Source organism: Heteronotia binoei, chromosome 13 (assembly GCF_032191835.1).
Source record: "Heteronotia binoei isolate CCM8104 ecotype False Entrance Well chromosome 13, APGP_CSIRO_Hbin_v1, whole genome shotgun sequence".
Lineage (NCBI taxonomy): Eukaryota > Metazoa > Chordata > Lepidosauria > Squamata > Gekkonidae > Heteronotia > Heteronotia binoei.
Window position 1 is genome coordinate 30,785,000 of NC_083235.1, and position 21,236 is coordinate 30,806,235.

The following is a 21,236-nucleotide window of genomic DNA, read 5'->3' on the forward strand; positions in this document are numbered from 1 at the left end:
AGCGTGGCCTACAACAAAAGAAGACAAGAAACCAGATTAGCTTTGCAAAACTCTATTCAAGAGCGGGAAACCTTACATAAGCTTACATGTGCTAAAAAGGTCTACCAAAAATTATTAATCGAATGCAAAAAACTGGATTTACTGGAGTCCAATACCATCAAGAAAAATCTTCTTTTTACTAAACAGAAGCATTGGTTTAGTCACCCTAGATCTTTAAAAATTCTTTCATGGAAACTCAGAACTGAAATTGCAGATCATCAAATTCATTTAATTAGAGATTCAGTAGGGAAAACTCATTCATCTCCCAAAATTCGGCAAATTTTTCAAGACTTCTTTCAAAAATTATATGCCTCTGAAAACCCAGACTCATCTTCTATTAACAGCTTCCTTAGTAAACACGAAATTCTTAAAAAATTGAATACAGCTCATAAATCTTTTATGGATTTCCCAATTACAACTTTGGAAGTCCTTTCTGCTGTCAAAAATGCCAACATTAATAAGACCCCTAGTAGGGACAGTTTTCAGTCCGAATTCTATAAGAAATTCTTCCAAGACATCCTTATGCCGTTCACTGAAATTTGTAACCATGCCTTGGATTGTGACGCAATTCCTGAGAGCTGGAAGTTAGCAAAAATAATACTCTTACCCAAAAAAGAGAGGGATCTCTTAGATCCAAAATCGTTTCGCCCAATTTCCCTTCTCAATACTGACTATAAAGTTTTAACATCTATTTTAACTGCTCGATTAAATTCTTTTATAAGCCAATATATTCATGAAAACCAACGAGTGAAGAGGGGTACATACTTCCTTGGGGGGCTTCGAGTGGGGATGAGATCTATCCCATGTGTTGTGCAACAACAAATTACAGAAACATCCGTCAAACATTAAATATCATCCAGTACAGCAAATTCCAACCATATGATTCATGCATCTTGGCTTTAGAAATCGAGAAAGCTTTTGATAGCGTAGAACCCACTTACTTACTTTCAGTTTTAAAAATAATGGGATTTGGCCCTAAATTCCTTTCAATTATAGATTCCTTCTACTCCTCTCCAAAAACTTTGCTATACATTAATGAGGTCTCAACACCTGATTTCTCTCTTTCCCGGGAGACCCGTCAAGGGTGCCACCTATCTCCTCTGTTGTTTGCCACAGCTATCGAACCGTTAGCGAACTATATCAGACAATCCTCATCAATCCTAGGTTTTAACATCAACAATACTGAATACAAAATCAGCCTGTTCGCTGACGACATGGCTCTTCATCTGCGAGACCCCTTAGTGTCATTGTCAGCATTGTCTCTTTTCTTCTTGGACTTCAGGAAATATTCTGGTTTATCATTTAATCTATCTAAATCTATGATTTTCCCAATAAAAATTTCAGCTGCCACATAAACCTCTCTTACAGCCTCTTATCCTTATTGCTGGATTAACTCCTCATGGTCATACTTGGGAATATCGATTCCTGTGGATCTTAAGGATCTTCTTAAAACTAACTATTCCGTTATATATCACCAAATCTCAACAACCCTTCATTCTTGGAAATCTCTAGCTCTGTCTTGGATCGAACGGATCAATACAATTAAGTTTTTTATTTTCCCAAAATGTCTTTATTTATTTTGAGCTCTTCCCATTAACATCCCTGTTGCCTTATTTCGGAAGTGGCAGGCTTTATTGACAAATTTCATATGGGGTGATAAACCCCCGAGAATCCGCTTTGCCAGTATCAGGTGACCTAAAAATAAGGGTGGTCTAGCTTTTCCTGATCTGTATATTATAAGGCTTCTGTTCTCTCTTCCATGGTCACTGTACTGTATACACGACCGTGCCCGTAGTGGATCCACATCGAAGAGACTCATACCTCTCCGTACAAATACTACGAATTTTTGTGGTTAAAGAAGAAAGATCGTCCCTCCTGGATTATAATCAACCCATTCAGTCAGGCTCTAATTAATATTTGAGACCAAGTCTGGACGGCCTTGGCCCCTGATCTATCTATTCTCTCCTCCTTTTTAAAACAGCCTTGGTTTCCCCCAGCTCTCCATTTATCTTCTTTTTACACGTGGGAGTCTGCTTCATTGGTCTTTCTTTTCCAACTCTTCATTAATAACAAACTTAAGACCAAAGCACAACTTGAAAACACAATATTTATCAAGATCCCATGGTATGAGTACCTACAAATCAGTCATTTCCTCAATAGCTCCTCCTTCCTCAACAGCCTTGAGACCTAAAACTGATTTTGAACATTTAATTTCTCATTCCTCTCTAAACCTAAGGGTCTCATCTCTAAAATCTATTGTATTCTCTTACAGCAATTTTTCACCTCTTTGCCCTCCTATTGTGACAAATGGCACCAAGAATGTAAGGTCACTCTCACAGTTTCACAATGGAAGGCTATATGGGAATCCGAAGCTTGTAGATCTAAATCTATAGCCACATTTCAACAAAATTACAAAACAACATCAAGATGGTACCGCACCCTGCTCCCTTTGCTCACATTGACCTTCGTAATTCCCTCCTTTGTTGGCGAAACTGGCCTGATGGCCTCTCCAGTCCATTGTTGGTGGGAATGCCCGATAGTTAATTCTTTTTGGCAGAAAGTTATATCCCAAGTGGAAATCATTTCTGGTATTACTGTTCCACATCAAGCTGATGTCATTATTCTCAACAATTGGCAATCTGTTAAGGCATTAGTTTCCAAATTATCTCTTATTATTTTGCTCATAACAGCTGCCAAAACTATAATTGCTCAGAACTGGAAATCCCCACTCAACTTGTCTATAGACAGTTGGATCCTTAAAATTTGGGATTTCATCATGATGGAAAAAATCACTGCTGCTATTGACATTTCAAACCCGGTAAAGGCAGCTCAGAATTTTTACACAAAGTGATACCCAATTTTGGATAAGATAGATGTCGACATTACTCTTTCTTCATCACTTAACCAATGGGTAATCCACAAGAAAATTATCATCTCTTGACTGTCTCCCACTTAATAATAATTTATTTATTTTATTAAGAAAAATTATGTGTGTGTGTAGTGAGTATCTATGTAATTGTTCGCTAAGTACATCTTTGATATTTCTTGTTGAATATAAATAAAAATTGTTTGTGAAAAAAAAGCATATAACTTTACTAATGGTTGCATTTGTCAGCCCCATACTATGCAAGTGGTGAGAAAATAGAAGCATATTTATCTGCCACCCAGCCCTCCCCAATACATAATAACTGCATATCTGGATATATTTGTATACAGCTCTTTTGTGTATGTGTGTGTTTGTGTACCCAGTCCCCACAAATTCATCGAAGTGATTCATAAATTGTTAAACCTAGTGATTTTCTACTGATAGTAAAGCATAGGGAACATGCACGCTAACTGCTACACACAGGAAGTGCCATGGGTTGCCAACCTCCAGGTGGGGGCTGGAGATCTCCTGGGATTACGACTGATCTCCAGGAGACAGAGAGCAGTTCTCCTAGAGAACATGGCCACTTTGGAAGGTGGACCCTATGGCATTGAAGTCCCTCCCCTCCCCAAACCTTGCTCTCCTCAGGCTCCACCTCCAAAATCTTTGGGTATTTTCCAAATCAGAGTTGGCAGCAACCCTATAGAGTTTGCACATATTTCATGGACATGATGCTTTCACCTTCCTTCCATTTGTCATCCTAAAAATAGTGGAGAGTAGAAGGATGATAGGAACAGAGGTGACTGCATGCATCCCTCTTCACAGAGGCTGTTCCCCCACACAAATGGGGTTTTTTTGTCTTTGACTTCCAAACCTGTTTCCAAGTTTTCTGCCTCCTCAATATGCTCCTTCCCAAATCTGCTTTGTTTTGATCTTTTTGAAAACAGCACAGTCCAAGGCCATTAGTGTGGAGGAATAGCCCCCCTTTCCCTGGCCTACGAAGGTGCTACTCCCATTGACACTGTTTTCCTGTTCAGAGCTTCTCATCAGCACCATTTCCCTTGCATTGTTGTCCTGCACACCACCAGAGGGCTTTGGGGAGACTTTTTAAAGTAGTCAGAGTGTCAAACTAAGATCTGGGAGACCCAAGTTTAAATCCCTCCTCTGCCATGAAAGTTTGCTGGATGACCTTGGACCTGTCATTCAGTCATTCCAACCTACCTCACAGGCTTGTTGCGAAGAGAAACTGAAGGAGAGGAGAACAATGTAAGCTGTTTTGGCTCCCTACTGAGGAGAAAGGTGTGATATTTATAAATAAAGAAATAAAATAAAAAAATAAAATATAGCAGTATAATGATCCATTGCCATTCGTGCTAAAGTGCTATAACAGTTCTATAAAAATTTGAAATCATCGATTTCAAATTTTTATAGAACTCTTATAGCACTTTAGCACATTCTGGAATAAAAGACCTCCCAAAAGGGCTGGTGAGTTGCCATGGCACCCATGACAACCACAACCCCTGAGAGCCTATGCAGAACATGTGTGGGAAAAAAATTTTGGGGAAGTAAATGCACAGAGAACTCCCATATGAAGAAGCTTCGCTGCCAATGTGCCTGACTCTGCAGTCACAGTGGTAATGAAAGCAACATGGAGAACATGTAACATGAACAAGCAGCCATAAGCAAATGTTTCGATGTTTAAGGTTGCCACTGGTAGCCTCCAGGACCTTTTGAGGGGCAGAGTGTGGGGAGGGGAAGCACCGCTGATGTAGCAGTCGCTTTCCATAACTGATGTCACCACATCAGCAATGCTCTAGGAATTACCCGAAATCTCTATGGTAAACACCATAGAGATTTGAAAAATTTCTAGAGCGTCACAACTCAAAGTGTCATCGCTACTTCCTCACCATCACTTCCCTACTTTATTTTCTTCCACTGATCAGCAGGCAAGATCCAGCAAGAGTGGGTGAAGGCAGGACGGAGCACTTTGGACGTTGGAGGGTTCTATGACAACAACAAAATACTTATCATCAAAATATGACCTGTGTCTGTTTTCTGGTTTCAGGGAAATTTTTCTGAGAAGTTAACATCTTTCAAAACTCTTTGGCAAGCCATGCTACCATCTCCTGTGGCTCATTTGTTTGATATGCTCACAGCAATGCTATAATCCCATTAGTATTTAATGTAAAACTAGCATACTTGTTTTCCTGTATCAAAATGGTAGTGCATGCACAAGGCATAAGCACAGGTCTTCCTTGCTGACATGCCAACCCAACATTGGGCTGAACAGGTTGCCTGTCCTGCCCACCAGTTCCTGCCGACCTGCACAGCTCTCTTGTCCTAGTTTTGCCAATCCCACTTCTTGCTCCTGCAACGTCTGAGTCACCACCAGCCAGCTGTTGTCATGCCAACCTGAACTCCGACCCTCTTAATGGCTATTTCAGATGGTTATTTATGGCAGCGATTAGGCGCTCTGCTGGATTTACAGCTCCCCCCCCCCCCTCCAGTCTCCTTTCCCAGTGCTCTCAAGGCAGACGGTGGCTATGTAAACCAAGTAGCAGCAGGGAAACACAGAGACCTAGGAAAACAGCGGCAACGAGATTCACCAACCTCAAGATCTAACCTATTTCCCCCCCACCCACACACACACACATACAAACAGAAGGAGCTGACAGATGTGACTGCTGCAGAACAGCTGGGCAAAGATGGTACTGAGGTTCTGCAATTCCTCCAGCCCCCTTATCATTCAGTTCAGGATCTTCGGACAAGGGGAACCTTATTGAGATTCAGTCTGAGATTTCACCTGCTCCTCGCCTGTCACCCTGCACATCTGGAAGCCTCCCCATTGTCTGATCATTCTGCTCCATCCTGCCTCCCCTCCAAATCCCACTGCACCATGATTGATATTGACAGAGCCATATGGAGTGAGATGTTGGAGTCCAGGACTGGACTAGGAGACAGAATGTGGATCAGGACTGATCTAGGGCAGCCATAACATATGCTACCTATGTGATGCATTTGGAGCCCTCTTCCACAACCCCAAAGCAGCAGTATTTGGAAATACAGCAACAGGAAACCATTTCAGTTTCCCAGGATGCTGGGTGCTTCTTCACAGAGATGTTGGCATCCAAACTGGAGCAAGTATGTTTTGTTTGCTTGAAGCATCCAGATGTTTGCTTGGGGGGATCCAGGTGTTCCTCTGCTTCACTGCAGTCTTTGCCAAAACTGATTTAAAACAATGCTTTTGTAAAGGTTGTGTACATGCTGCCATGTGGGCAGGAAGGTATGCATTTTTAAGCCCCCACAGTGTCATCTTCACGTCAGCCCCCACAGTCACCATTTTCTGCCACACCCCCAGAGGGTTTTTTCAGGCTTTCCAAAAAATTTGGTATGTTTTCTTATGCTATAGCATCATAACATTTTGTCACCACAATGTATTTATTCCTCTGAATTTCCAGCTTACAGTTGAAAAACAGTCCCTAGCTCTTTTCTGTGCAGGCATATAAGAGGAAAGGTGCATCCCTTATATCTCCACAACAAACAGGTATAGAGTTTTTTAAAAAATAAAAGAAAGCTGGAAATTTAGAGGACATCATAGATCATTACAATCTATGTTATTGTGATATAGCAACTCAGAAATTGCCAGCTTTTGGGGAGGTGGGGGTTAAGCCCCAAAAGTCCTCCAATGACAAAAGGGGAAATGGCAGCAATGGGAAGGGGGAGTGGGGGCTAAGACAAAAAAACTTTGGGGAAAACTGCAGCATGAACCTCTGCCCCTGCAATGTTAGCAGTGTTCCCTCTAAGCTGAGTTAGTGTGAGCTAGCTCACAGTTTTTTAGCCTCCAGCTCACACTTTTTTTGTCTTAGGTCAGGAAAAACGGCCCCAGACAAACTAATTTATGCAGCAGCTCACATTACTGCCAGTAGCTCACAAAGTAGAATTTTTGCTCAAAAGTCTCCACAGCTTGGAGAAAGTATTGATTGTTAGCCTCTCTCTGCATTCATAGCAGAAACACTGGTATGGGGAAGTAGCTTAGTCACACTTTTTCTCTTACCTCTGCAGGCATGTGATTATTATAACTAGTGTTTAAATTGCCATGAGATTTTTATTTTATTTTTTTGCTTTCTGATGGTAGTGTCTGTTTTAAAGAACTCCTTCCTAAAGGAGGTTCATTGGATCTGTGTTGTGAGCTTTTTCAGAAGGACGGTTCAGAACTTTTTTACTTATTTGCCAAGTTTTTTGAATATTATGATGCTTGTTTTTCTACTATCTCCTGCCAATTTATTTATTCCATGTGACCTTTTAATTTAATGCTCACTTATTGATTTTTATGTAGTTTTCTTATCTGCTGTTTCAGTGGCATTTTGTTTTTCAAAAAAGCAAATAATATTTTTAAGTGCTTGATCCTAAGCTTCCTCCAGATCCAATCAACTGTAACTCAGTGAACAAATTCTGGTCTGAAATTCTGCTTTCTTCTCAGAGGAACCATATAGTCATTCAATGTGGCTCTTGACCATTTGACAATATAGTCATTCAAACTGGCTCTTGACCATTTTAGGATTGCAATGAAAAGACCATGCAGTTCACAACAAACATATATATTACAATGTTGAACAGTGAGGCAATATTGGTAAAGTTACAGTCCATGAATGGTGAAAAACCTTTTCAGTCCAAAACAAGGTGTTCTACAAATATAGTCCCATAGAGAGTGCTTGCCTCCTTTCTTCCACTAGCCAATGAGACTTCTCTTGAACAAGAGACAAGCTTCCAAATAGGAAAGAAGGATCCCTCAGCCCAACTTGCTATTCGAATATAAGCTATTTCATGCCTTCCTCAAGAGCTCCGTCCTTTCTCAATTGGACTGATTCCCCGCTAGCCTTATGCCACTCTTCACTTTCCTCCGCAGGGCTTCCATCAGATTTCACACTATCTGCCCTGGGGCTGCAACTCACTCCGCTTTTTTCGCACAGCAAACAAGATCCTCTAAAAACCCGTTTCTGTTTGCCACACAAAAGAGGCCGAGTGGGTTGCAGCCCCGGGCCCAGATAGTGTGAAATCCCACAGAAACCCTGCAGAGAAGAGCGTGAGAGCGGCATAAGGCTAGTGGGGAATCGGTCTTAGTGTCTCAACCAAGTTTATTTCAAATGGAATACAGTAGCCTCCAGCAATCACACAGAGCATGAGCTTCACCTGTATCCTTGGGCTATTTGTGAACTGCTCTGCTCAGTAGGGGGGGAAATAGAGGGGACATTGAATGACTATATGGTTGCTCTGAGAAGACGGACACCAAATGGCTCATGTCCAGACTCAGCCTTTTCCTTTTCATTCTAAACTCTTCTCTCTCCTTCAACCCCAGTACTTTTGGGATGGTTGCAGGTAGGGGTAGGATTTCTGCCTCTCACTGTCCTTTTACTTCAGGATAAGCTTCAGAGGGCAGAGACCTTCAGCTAAGCCCAGATCTCCACGCAAGTGAGGGGTACAACCAGAGCAGCTTTGTAGTGTTGCCCGCCTCCAGGTGGGGCCTGGAGATCCTCCAGAATTACAGCTGATCTTCAGAGTACAGAGATCAGTTCCCTTGGAGCAAAAGGCTATTTTGGAGGGTGGACTCTGTAGCTTTTTACCTCACTGATGTCCCTCTCCTGCCCAAACTCTTCCCTCTCCAGACTGTATGTACCCCCAAATATCCAGGAATTTCCCAACTTGGAATCGGTAATCCTATGTGGCCTCTGACCTTGAAGAAGAAGAAGATATTGGATTTATATCCCACCCTTCACTCTGAATCTCAGAGTCTCAGAGCGGTCACAATCTCCTTTACCTCCCCCCCACACACACAACAAACACCCTGTGAGGTGGGTGGGGCTGGAGAGGGCTCTCACAGCAGCTGCCCTTTCAAGGACAACCTCTGCCAGAGCTATGGCTGACCCAAGGCCATTCCAGCAGATACAAGTGGAGGAGTGGGGAATCAAACCCAGTTCTCCCAGATAAGAGTCCACACATTTAACCGCTACACCAAACTGGCTGAAGGTAGGAGGCTTTGGTAACTCTCTGCCCAGGAGAATAAATGTATTCATTGGAAGGGGAAACTGGACAAATGTTTCTGAAAATGACACAGGCCAAGGTCATATGTGGCACCTGCCATAGGTCCACATTCTAGCTCTATTAGGACTCATTGTCATCTCCAACCTAGGGACTGTCTGCCTCTCTGTGCAGAGAACGGATGCTGTTTATCTGCAGAAGCTAATTCAAACTGATTTTTACTATGATCCTCATAACTCAAAACGAGTAGGCCCTGAGAGCTGAACACATCATAACGATCCGACACCATTCTCCTGCGGACTAGGAGAGATGGATCGCTGGGGGCATTCCTACGCAGATGGGCACTCTGTCCCCCTCCCTCTTCCCTTTCTATAAGCGCAGTTCCACTGCAGTTTCTGCTCTGGGAAGCAGCAGGCAGCGGGCAAATCTGCAATCATCCAAGAAAAAGGGACACCATGCCCTCTAATCATTGCATGATGAAGCCTCTTGGAGTGAGTGAATGAGAGGTTTGTGGCAGGTGATAAAACCCAGAAGAAGGAAGATAGATGTATGGATGGATATGGGGAGGGAGGTAGCTAGATAGGTGGCTGAAGAGACAGCGAGAGGCAGGTAGACACTGGCTGCTTGCACAAGTGAACGTGTTTTTGTGCCTTTGATGCTTTTTAAAGCCTATAATATTCACCCCCTAAAAAGAATTGCCTCTCTTTTAAGCCTCTATCAATGTGGCTGTTTCATTTGAATGGTCTGGTGGATGCCCATTGTCCTGTCACAGTGGACAGACATTGTCTGAAGCCCTTTCCAGTTGATTAAATATGACTGGATTCTGATCCCGCATACAGTTTAATCCGGCACCAGCAGTGCAAATACTTTCCTACAGGAAGGACACTCTTGCTGAAGGAGATAACTCCCGTGCCTCGCTTCTAATTTTAAACAATCAGGGGCTGAGGTCGAGGCAGAGTCACAGCCCTAGGCCACCAGGTGAGATCCTGGGCATGTGGGGAAATAAGGCACAGCATTAGCATATAGCCAGTTATATCAATTTCACAATTGGATAGCCCTCTTTGGATTCCTTTCTCTTCTCAGCTGATGGCCCCGTCTCTCTTCCTTTGTCCATCTCCAAACGACCTATGTTTATGTGTCTATCTCCAACAGCACACTTTTAATTATTCTCATTTTCATTTGTTGCAGCACCCACCTTTTCTGTCAAGACCACTCCTCCTAGAATTTCCTTCTGTTAAGTGACACTGTAAACATTCTCTTCTGCTCTTGTTCTATGATCTTTCCCTAACTTTTGATACAATGGGTCATTCTCTGTTTTGTTTGAAGGTGGACTTCTTAGATTTATTGCCCTCTCTTGGTTCACTTCTGGCCATCACATTTAAAGGGACTGCACACCTTTTCAATGCTTTCCCTCCATTAGAAATAATGAAGAATAGGGACACCTTCTTTGGGAGCTCATAGAATTGGATCCCCTGGTCCAATCTTTTTGAAACTTGGTTGGTGTTTTGAGGAGAGACATTGGATGCTATGCTGAAAATCTGGTGCCTCTACCTCAAAGAACTGGCACCCCAGAGCCCCAGATACCTGTGGATCAGTTCTCCATTATACCCTATGGGAATCAGTCTTCATAGGAAATAATGAAGTGCCCAGCAGACATTTCCCTCCCCTCCATTGCTTTCTGATGACCCTGAAGGGGGGAAGGCCTCTAAACCAGAGGATCCCCTGCCCCCACCTAGGGCTTGGCAACCCTATCATGGACTGTTTTCACTTCTGATGCCTTTCTTCTTAGCAATGTGATTTCTTCTTTTGGCCGTCATTGCCTTGCTAATGATATCCAGCTCTGTCTTGTTTACCCTTTCTTCATATCAACTAGGCTAGAGATGTCAAACTTATTTAGTAAGAGGGCCAGATCTGACAGAAATGGGGCTGCTTGGGGCCAGGCTGTGTGTCATAAAATGTAATGCCAGGTAGCAGAGATATAAACTTTATAAAGGACACAAACACAAAGATTTTTTAAAGTCAAAATACAAATACGCTTAAAATGCTTGAAATGTTTTAAAATGGAAAAATGAGGAAATAGAGGGATTTGGCAATGCTATTTTTAAAATGAAAAAATCAAGAAAAATCACAAGGATCACAGCAGAAAAGAGCTCTGAGCTTTTGGAAAATATGAAATGGCTGGGCATTTCAAGCTTCTCCCCGCAACCCCACTCTCATCTACTCAGATTGGTAATGGCTCTCCAGTGTAATATCCCCCTTTGGCTGTGGGTTCTCAGGTTAGAGTACTCACTAGGCACCAGTTCTCAGGTCCATTCAGCAGAGACAAGCTGGCTCAAAGCATCAACCTTTTATTGCAAGGACATTCCAGGAAACAACAGCTTCAGCCGGCCATAGGATAGCTGGAAAATGAAACTAAGCTCCACTCCATAGAAACATATTGCAGCTCAGACAAAGTTGCAAGGAAAATGTAGAATGGATTTTCCATTAAGGTCTCTGGGCCCAGGTAGACTATCTATCTGGGTGCAGAGACCTTATTGAAAAATCCATTCTGCATTTTCTTTGTAGATTTGCAAGCCCAGAAGAGCTTCCTGCTGCAGCCAGCAAAGACAAGGCAGAATGAGCTGAGAAAGTTGGCAGCCTTGAAGTTTCAAAGGATGAGGACGGGAGAGGGAGGAGGGCGGAGAAAAGAGCTACTGACTGGTTGTGGGTGGGCTAGTTGTGGTCCATGGGACAGACATTTGACCCAATTGTCTCATGGCTCTTTCTCATGGCTTTTTGGTTGATTATTTCAAATGCAACACACATTTAAACCTTAATTTTCGACCTCTCATTTGGCAACACCAAATGAAGAGCTTGGGAATTACCTTTATTTTCTTTCTGCCTCAGCTCACATCACTTACATCACTCCTCCAACTAAGGCTAGTCAGGTTCTTCTCTTAATATTTCTAAAATGTGTCCTTCTTCGATCTACTGATTCTACTCAAACCAGATGCTTGCTGTGGTTGTAAGGCTGCAGGGATCTTGAACACAGAACCCTGCATTCCAGGGCCTATGGTGCCTTACACCATGGCAACCTAGCATAAGCCAAGCGATCTAGGCCTAAAGTAAGTAGCAGGGTCAACCTGCAAGTGGCAACTCAAGGAATTGCAGCCTGAGCCAGCATAGCCAAGGCATGTGACTAGGGCAGCCAATCAGCTGGGGTTATATAAGCTCTGTCCCTGATTTTGTTCCTCAGTTCTAGTAAGGGTTCAGGAGCAGGACTTGTCCTTATTATTTATACAGCCCTGCCTCCGGCCATCTTGGTTGATGGGTTGGGCCAGACCCTTGGCATTACCTCTATCACTCTTCTGGCACTGTTTCTTCCCCCCTGTTCTGTAAGGCTGACCCAATACCTACAGGCCCCGGCCCTGTCCATTGGTGATCATTATCACATTTTTTTTTTTGACATCCTTCCCCTCTGTGTTTAAAACCTCTTCAGTTGACACTCAGTTCTTCTGCTTAATTTTTCTTCTTTCATGTGCCTCTGTATTTCTCTTGGCTGGACTACCTGAATAAATCTCTCCATCTTCTCACTGTTAAGCCTCTGTGGTAGTCTTTTGATTCCTACCTTTCTCGATTCATCTTGGTCCCTCCTGTTACCCTCACATTGACTTGTAAGAGTTCTTAAACAGTATGCTGTCTTGTGGCCACTTGGACCCCAAGGCCGTGCATAATTTTTCAGTGCAGATTTTTCATATGCTCCCCCTTACACAATCCTATTCCATACATACAGTTCAGGGGGGCAGGGGACTCCTCTATTTTATTTCTGAAATGACAAAACAGGTCACATCCCAAGCTTGTCATGACACCAGATGCTTGAACCTTTGCAAAACGTACCCATTCCCCACTACTCCCGTGCTGTGCCCGTCTCCCTGTAGACTTTTGGCTGATCTCTTTGCTCTTTTAACAAATGGATAAATGTTCATCTTCTGTCTTGCGCATTTCCTTCTCAATATTAGAAATGTTTGATCACCCACCAGTTTGACTCGCAAGAAGCACATATCTATATTTTCCTCTCCAGTAGGGATAAAAATTGGTGGGGGGGGGGGCTGTTTCTTCTTCACCTAACCCTGCATGTGCCAACTTCCTTCCTTATTGGAGTGCTCGTGAAAGGATTTGTGCACTTTGTTCACCTTCAGTCTGGCGACCTGCAAGGAATTCTAGAAGGGGAGAATAGTCTGGAAATCCCACACTCCCAATCTCTCCCTTCAGGATCTCTTATGCTCTCAGGGGCTTTAGCAGGCTAATTATTCCCTTTCTTTTCTTCCTTTAACTAATTATCAGTTATTTTAAACATTCCATCCTCCTGGAACATACTCAGTCCTGGGATTTGGGGGTGGTGGGTCTTTTTCTTTCAGCCAAATATACAGCCTAAGATACCTAACATAGTTGTTGTGAGGGCAAAACAGAAGAGAGGAGAATGACGTAAGCTGCTTTGGGTCCCCACTGGGGAGAAAGGTTGGGACATAAATAAAATAATAAATAGGTTCCCTCCAAGCTGTGGAGTCTTATGAGCAAGAATTCTACTTTGTGAGCTACTAGCATTATAGTTGTGAGTGACTGCATAAATTAGTTTGCTCTGGGGCCATTTTTCCTGAGCTAAGACCAAAATGTGTGAGCCAGGGACTAAAAAACTGTGAGCTAGCTCACACTAACTCAGCTTAGAGGGAACACTGGAGGTCATCCCTTTCTGCATATCTGGGAAGTCCCCCAAGTAGAGAAAAATGTCTACCTTGTCTGGGGGGCGGGCCCATTGTGTATCATAACAGGGGCTAGCTACTTCCTAATACCTACAGCAATGAGATAGGTCTGATTGTGGCACCCTTTCCCTGTCCATAGAGGTGCAAAACTGAGATGATCCACATAACAACTGAGGCCCTGACAAGACTGTGTGGCTCAGATGCGGTTCCATCACTGCTGAGAGAAATGTGCTAGAAGAGGCAGGAGGGGGAACAGACAGACAAACCCAGGGGAAAAAAGAGGCACAGATAACAAGGACAAGCACAAGTGTGCCACACCACTGCTTCAGCCGCACCTCAGGAAGGGGCTATTATTTTTCCAGCCCTGATGCCACAGGACTGCAGCAACCAACCGCATGCTGCCACCAGCAGCTGCAAAGCGGGCTGTGTTCTCCCCTCCCTCTGAAAAACACACACACACACATTTCACCTGATCGCAAACCAATTATCCCAGGAAACTTGACCCCGCAAGGGATGAAATACTTTAAGCTGCATCCTGGGTTTTCCCCCTCAGCAATAAAGATGAGTTAATGGCTTTTCTTGGCCCAAAGAGCAGGTGTATAAATTACAATCACCGAAACCTTGGGTTAAGCAAAGATAACTTGATATGAAGGCTGGCTCCCAGCCTCTTCCCCGGGGAGTAAGACTGCCAGGCCACTGCAAGGAGAAAGGGGGAAGGAGGGGTGCAAAGTTAATGGAAGGTGTGCTCAGAGAAAGAATGAATTGTTTATTGGAGATCTGTGCCTGTGTATTCAGGGCGAGCGTGTTTACTCTGCCTGCCTGCGCTAGCGTGTGGGTGCATGTGTTTAGGGAGAATTTACTGCCTCTGTGTGTGTGCCTGAGTATTTTTAGTAGGAGATTTTTATTTATTTATTTTTGGTATGGATTCCGGCAATAGTCCCATGAAAGAAAATAAGCAACGTGAGGTAGTTTCATAGAAATGGGGTAAAAGCCTAATTTCTGTCTGCACCTCAAGTTCTGAGTTCAAATCATACCTTGTGCCACAAACTCACAGAACAAGTTTTAGTCACAGGCTTAGAGTTGCCAGGCTCCAGATGGGGTCTGGAGATCTACCAGAATTACAACCAATTTCTAGATAACAGTTCTCCCAGGAGAAAATGGCTGCTTTGGTGGGTTATATACCTATGAGGGCCCTCCATAGACCCTCCCCTCTGCAGGCTCCATCCCCTAAATATCCAGGGATTTCCCAACCCAGAAGTTGGCAACTCTACCCAGGCTCAACTATTCATGACTGTTTCTGTTATGAGACCAGTGGCACCTTTAAGACCAACAAAGTTTGATTTATTTAAAGGCACGGCTTTTTTTGAGCAGGAACGCAGTTCCAGCTGGCTTGGCATCAGAGGTGTGGCCTAATATGCAAATGAGTTCCTGCTGGGCTTTTTCTACAAAAAAAAGCCCTGTTTAAAAGTATGAGTTTTCGTGTGCATCCACACTTATGTAGATTAGGCATGGGCAAGAATCAAAGCATGAACTGCTATTCATGCTAAAAATGGCCAAATCATGGTTCGTCACAAATTGGTTTTGCAAGTGGTAATGCGCATAAAATAAAAACAACAGTTTGTTTGGGGGATGGTTCATCAGTGTTGTTATTGAGAGGGGATCCTTCTCGCGTGCTGCGATGTGCCCAGCGCAATGATGTCACCCAGAAGTGACATTACCACGCGAGGCATGTCGCCAGGCAACACTTTATCACTTGGAGACAAACTGGGACGCTCTACCACTTGAAGAAAAGTGATAGTGTCCCCCCCCCCCATCCACCAACATGCCCGGCATGATAATGTCACTTCTGGGTGATGTCACTGCGCCAGACACATCATAGCTTGCCTGTGCTTCCTAGCCCTCTTGGGGGCCATTTCATGCCTTCCCAAACTGAACAAACCAACAAACCATGAATTGTTTGGGAAATCAAAAAAAACACAAAACAAACTGAATCACTGAATTGGGTACCCCAATGAATCATGAAAGAAAATGAACCACCATTTTCACGTTCAGTTCTCCCACATAACCACTACACCAAACTGACTCTCTACACCAAACTGGCTCTCTGGGTAGAGTTTGGCAAAGGACCTCAGCAGGACTATGATGCCACTCTAAAATTTGTTTTTCCTAGGCTCTATGGTATACCATAGAGTACACCCACCAAAGCTGCCATGTCCTCCAAGGGAACTATAGTCTGGAAAATGAGCTGTTGTTCCAGAACTTCAGGCCACATCTTGACGTTGGTTTAATTGAGTAGCCATGTTGGCCAGCAATAGAACAGCTAAATTTGAGTCCAACACGATTTTCAGGGTATAAGCCTCCCAGAAACAAAGTTCCCTTCCTCAGATCTGAGGGACATGCCTGTGACTCCTGACGCCCCCTCCCTCCTCTGAGGCTTAAAAAACCCCAACATTTTCAAGACTTTTCAGATTTCCTCCTCAAGTAGCAAGGTGATACCAAAACGCACACAGGTGAGCACCAGTTTAGGGACAGCTCAACGGTGCGACTGAGCTCTGGCAGTTAGAGGAGAAATGAATGTTTCAAATCATGCGCTAAAGTGGTGCAGATGTGGTGAGGTTGTAGGGAGGCAATTCGTCTTGCCAGAGTTTCGTGCAGTGGGAGGCACAGGTCCGTCGCGCGTCTGCGTCACAGCAACCTCTATGCGACTCGAGTATGGACTTCATCTTACATGCATGATGCACACGTTTCTGTTACGCGCCATACCACGGCCCAGCTTCGCGTGCCGCACCCCCAGCATGCCGTTTGAAGGAAGAAGCTCCAAGGCGGCCCATCAAAATGCAGATCTGGGCCCCGGCGGCGACGCAAGAAGCACGCGCGGATGTATAAATCTCTCTCCTCCGACCAGCCGCAGAGATCATGAAAGCGCGCAAGGGCCTCGGCGCTAAATTACGGCCTGGCGGGGGCGGACGCGGCACGCTTGGGCTCGGTGCCCAGCAAATTGCTCCTCGGGCCGGCCGCGGCATTTTATCGCCCACCCGGGTGCGCCTGCCTGGCTGAGGAGCAGCTTCCTTCCTCGGAAACACTAAAGCTGCCGGCCTGATTTACAGCCCCTCCCCGAGCAGCTTGCAGGCCGGGTTTTGTGGGGCAGGGAGGACGGAGCCCCGGGACAAAACGGGGTGCAAAATGCAAGCGGGCGGACAAAAGAGGGCCCACCAGCCCGCCTGATTTACAGCCGCTCTCGCCGAAGCAGGAGGAGGCGACGGGCAGCATTCCGGGTCATGCCAGCTCCCCACTCCCCCACCCCGGTTTCTTGGTGTCTTGCTCCCCCTTCCCCTGAAGAGGAGGAAGTTCAGGGCAGCTTTTCGCGCATTGTGCTGACTCGAGAGACAAATGAGCAGCTCGAAAGGGAGTTGTGGGAGCGAGCGTACGGGGCAAGCGCTAGCCCCCAAGGGCAGCCAATGCGAGGAAGTGGTTCAGAGTGTTGGAATAGTAGCTGGGAGACCCAGGTTTAAATCCCCCACTCGACCAGGGAAGCTCACTGGACCAATCTCTTAATTGCCTACCTCACAGGATTGTTGTGAGGATAAAATGGATGATGATGATGATGAGACAACGATATTGGATTTATATCCCACCCTCCACTCCGAATCTCAGAGTGGCTTACAATCTCCGTTATCTTCCTCCCCCACAACAGACACCTTGTGAGGTGGGTGGGGCTGAGAGGGCTCTCACAGCAGCTGCCCTTTCAAGGACAATTCCTGCAAGAGCTATGGCTGACCCAAGGCCATGCCAGCAGCTGCAAGTGGAGGAGTGGGGAATCAAACCCGGTTCTCCCAGATAAGAGTCTGCACACTTAACCACTACACCAAACTGGCTCACCAAAATGGAGAGCTGGAGAATGATGTCAGGCTGTTTTGGTTCTCCGCTGGGGAGAAAGGCTGGGTATAAATGAATCAATAAAACAGCAAATAGAGCAGTCTAGTGATGTATTGCCACCTATCCATTTCAAATGTTAATGGAACAGGAGAGGAAGGCAGGGTATACATGAATTAAATAATTCAGTAAAACCTGTAGCCACATGCCAAATCCTTCCAACCACCTCTTCAGCCGTGATCACACACACACTAAGTAATGCACATTCAACCCGCTTCCAATGCACTTTCCAACTGGATTTTGCCAGTTCACACAAATAAAATCCACATTAAAAGTGCATTATTTAGAATAAGTGTTCCCACTTAGCTGAGTTAGTGTGAGCCTAGTTCACAGTTTTTTAGCGTCTGGATCATGCATTTTTGTCTTAGCTCAAGAAGGATGATCCCTGAGCACATTAATTTATGCAGCAGCTCACAACTTTAGTGCCAGTGGTTCACAAAGTAGAATCTTTGCTCACAAGACTCCACAGCTTAGAGGGATTATAGTGTGATCGCAGCCTTCCTCTGCCCTTGCCAAGATAGCTTTGTTCATCTGAGCAGGGCCTTTTGCAGGTGCCACCCTGCAGATGGGCAAAATCGACAGCTAGCTGTTCAAGTGTGTGCACCACTGTGGTCCCTGTATTATGGAATGGCCTGCTTGAGAAAGTCACAGTCTGGCTTCCCCCAAAATGTGCAAAACTGACTTATTCAGGAGGGCTTTGTAACACAGGGAATGTACTGTAATGTAATGGTGTAGAAAGATGCTTGGCAAAAAGACTGGATTATACTGCGGTACTCTGTAGTAAGCATGATGCTTCTGAGAATGCAATTTCAGCCTTGCTTGACATGTCCTGCTTAAATGCTTATACTTTGTTTTAAGTTTGCTTCACCTTCTTCCCCGATTTCTGCAATCCAAACCCTATTCCGCTGTTTTATTGGATGCCCCATGCTGTTGACTGTATTTAACTTATCCTATGTAATCCGTCTTGAGTCTCAGTGAGAAAGGCAGGCTGCAAATAAATACATGGAGAAATCCAGCAAAACTGGAGTGTCCTGGCAGGGCTTTTTTTGTAGCAGGAATTCCTTTGCATATTAGACCACACACCCCTGATGTAGCCAATCTTCCAAAAGCTTACAGGGCTCTTCTTACAAGGCCTACTGTAAGCTCCAGGAGGATTGGCTACATCAGGAGGGTGTGGCCTAATATGCAAAGGAAGTCCTGCTACAATAAAAGCCCTGATCCTGGGCAGTGAGTGGCTGTCTTGAGATTCCTTTCTAGATTCTCTCCAGAAGAGGTTGTCCCTTAAAATGTCACTGTTATTAAAGCATTAGCTTTCTAGCAACAGAGCTAAAACAGTCACAAAAAAGAGTGTCCCCCCTCACTGTCTCATTCCAGCCCCTTGTGGGCTGGAACTCTCTCAGCCTAACCTACAGGGGTATTGTGAATATAAAATAAGAGAAGACCATGGGAATAACTGAGCTTCTTGGAGGAAGGGTGGGATTTAAACAGTAAGGGGTAGAAAGGTAGACTATGCCCAGGTGGAAAAAACATCGGGAAAAGAACCAATGCTATGACAATCTGGTTGGTAGAACCAGAGCCTTAGCAAATAATTTTCAACTAACGTTTTGATTTGAGTGACAAGTGAATATTGCCCCCAGCTGCAGATCCATGCCCAAGTGAGGGAGTCCACAGGACTGAGGCTCTTTGCTTCTCCTCACTTCATGCACACATCCTTCACTATCTCCTGTGTGTGAGTCAAGGAAGAAGCAAGTGGGAATGATGCTCGTGAGGTATTAAGGTGGGAAGGAATTCAGGAGCTCTTTGAATGGGCCTTTCATCCCACGCGGAAGAAAGCAGATGAGTTACCTAATGCAGGGGGAAAGAGATGCATCATTGGGACCAGAAGAGGAAAACCTGTGAGCCAGATTAAGCTCATCTTCCAAATCCTATCTAAATGGATCTGTCTGGATTAGGCTTCAGTGCATCTCCTGCCAGAAACCAAATCTGCTCTCAGTCTCATCCTGTACTATTCTGCACAAAAAGCTCATCCTTACTATGACCACTGGGGGTTAAGGGGGAATTGTGGAGGATTCGAGACTTGTGAGGCCTGCAAGATATATAGATTCCAGATGGGTACAAACATTTGAACAGGTATGTGGCTACTTCAGCCTGAGGGTGCATTCACACTGCACTAAATAATGTGTTTTGCAAACTGGATTTTAACTGTGTAAGAATAGCAAAAATCCAGTTGCAAAATGCCGACTGGCAGTGGCTCTCCAGAGTCTCAGAGCCTTTCATATCTCCTGCTGCCTGCACCTTTTACCTGGATATGCAGGGGATTGAATCTGGGTCCTTCTGCATGCCAAGCAGGTGCTCTGCCACTGAGTGCCCCTCCCAATAGCCATGTTAGTCTGTTCTGAAGCAGCAAAATAAAACAAAGTTCCAAGGACACTATGAAGACTAACAAAAAATATTCCAACGTAAGTGTGAAAGTCAGACCTAATTTGTGTTCAGCTTTAATGTGCCAATTGACTTCTGTTTGTTTTAGACTAGAGGTGTCAAACATGCAGCCCAGGGGCTGAATCAGGCCTCTAGAGGGCTCCTATCAGGCTCTCAAGCAACTGGCTGATCTGCTTCCTTCTCCCTCTCTCTTGCTTCCTTCTGCAATACCGCTTGCCAAGCTCTTCTTCTATTGGCTGAGGCTCCTCCCTCTCCTGGTCCCCTGGGGAAGTAAGGAAATGCATTATACCACATTGAGGTCCCTCCCCTTCCCAAACTCCACCCTGTCCAGGCTCTACCTGCAAATCTGCAGAGATTTCCCAAGCTGGAGCTGGCAACCCTAGAGTCTACCAATGTCAGGATAGTTTACTCAGACTGGCAGCAGCTCTCCAGGGTCTCAGCAGAGGTCTTTCACATCACATTTTGATCCATTCAACTGGAGATGCTGGGGACTGAACCTGGGAACTTCTACTGCAAAGAAGTCATTGTTTTCCTCTTCTATTTTCCCCTTTCCTCAAAAAAGTCAGGTTTTCCCCTTCTGGTCCCCTTCCACTGAGCCACAGTCCCTCCCCATTTCCCTCACTACCAAAATGAGAAGATGGATCTGGGATTATTAGAGCTGTTCTTACTAAAGAATTGCTGAGCTATGGCTTTACTTATTGTCAGCGAGGGGAGAGTGTTTCCCCTGCATCCCATCTGTTTAGTCAAAAGCAGGGGTGTCAAACCCATTTGTCATGAGGGACGGATCTGACATAAATGAGACCTTGTTGGGCCGGGCCATGTGTGTCATAAAATGTAATGCCAGGTAGCAGAGATATAAACTCTATAAAGGACACAAACACAAAAGATTTTTTAAAAGCTTAAAATAAAACATGCTTAAAACAATGCTCCCTCTAAGCTGTAGAGTCTTGCGAGTAAGAATTCTACTACATGAGCTACTGGCATTACAGCTGTGAACTACTGCATAAATTAGTTTGCTCTGGAGCCACCCTTCCTGATCTAAGACAAAAATGTGTGAGCCAGAGGCTAAAAAACTGTGAACTAGCTCACAGTAACTCAGCTTAGAGGACTGGTTGGGAGATAGGACAATGATGCATAACTATACCAGAGAGAGCAGAAAAGATCCATCTGCAGACAAGACTGTG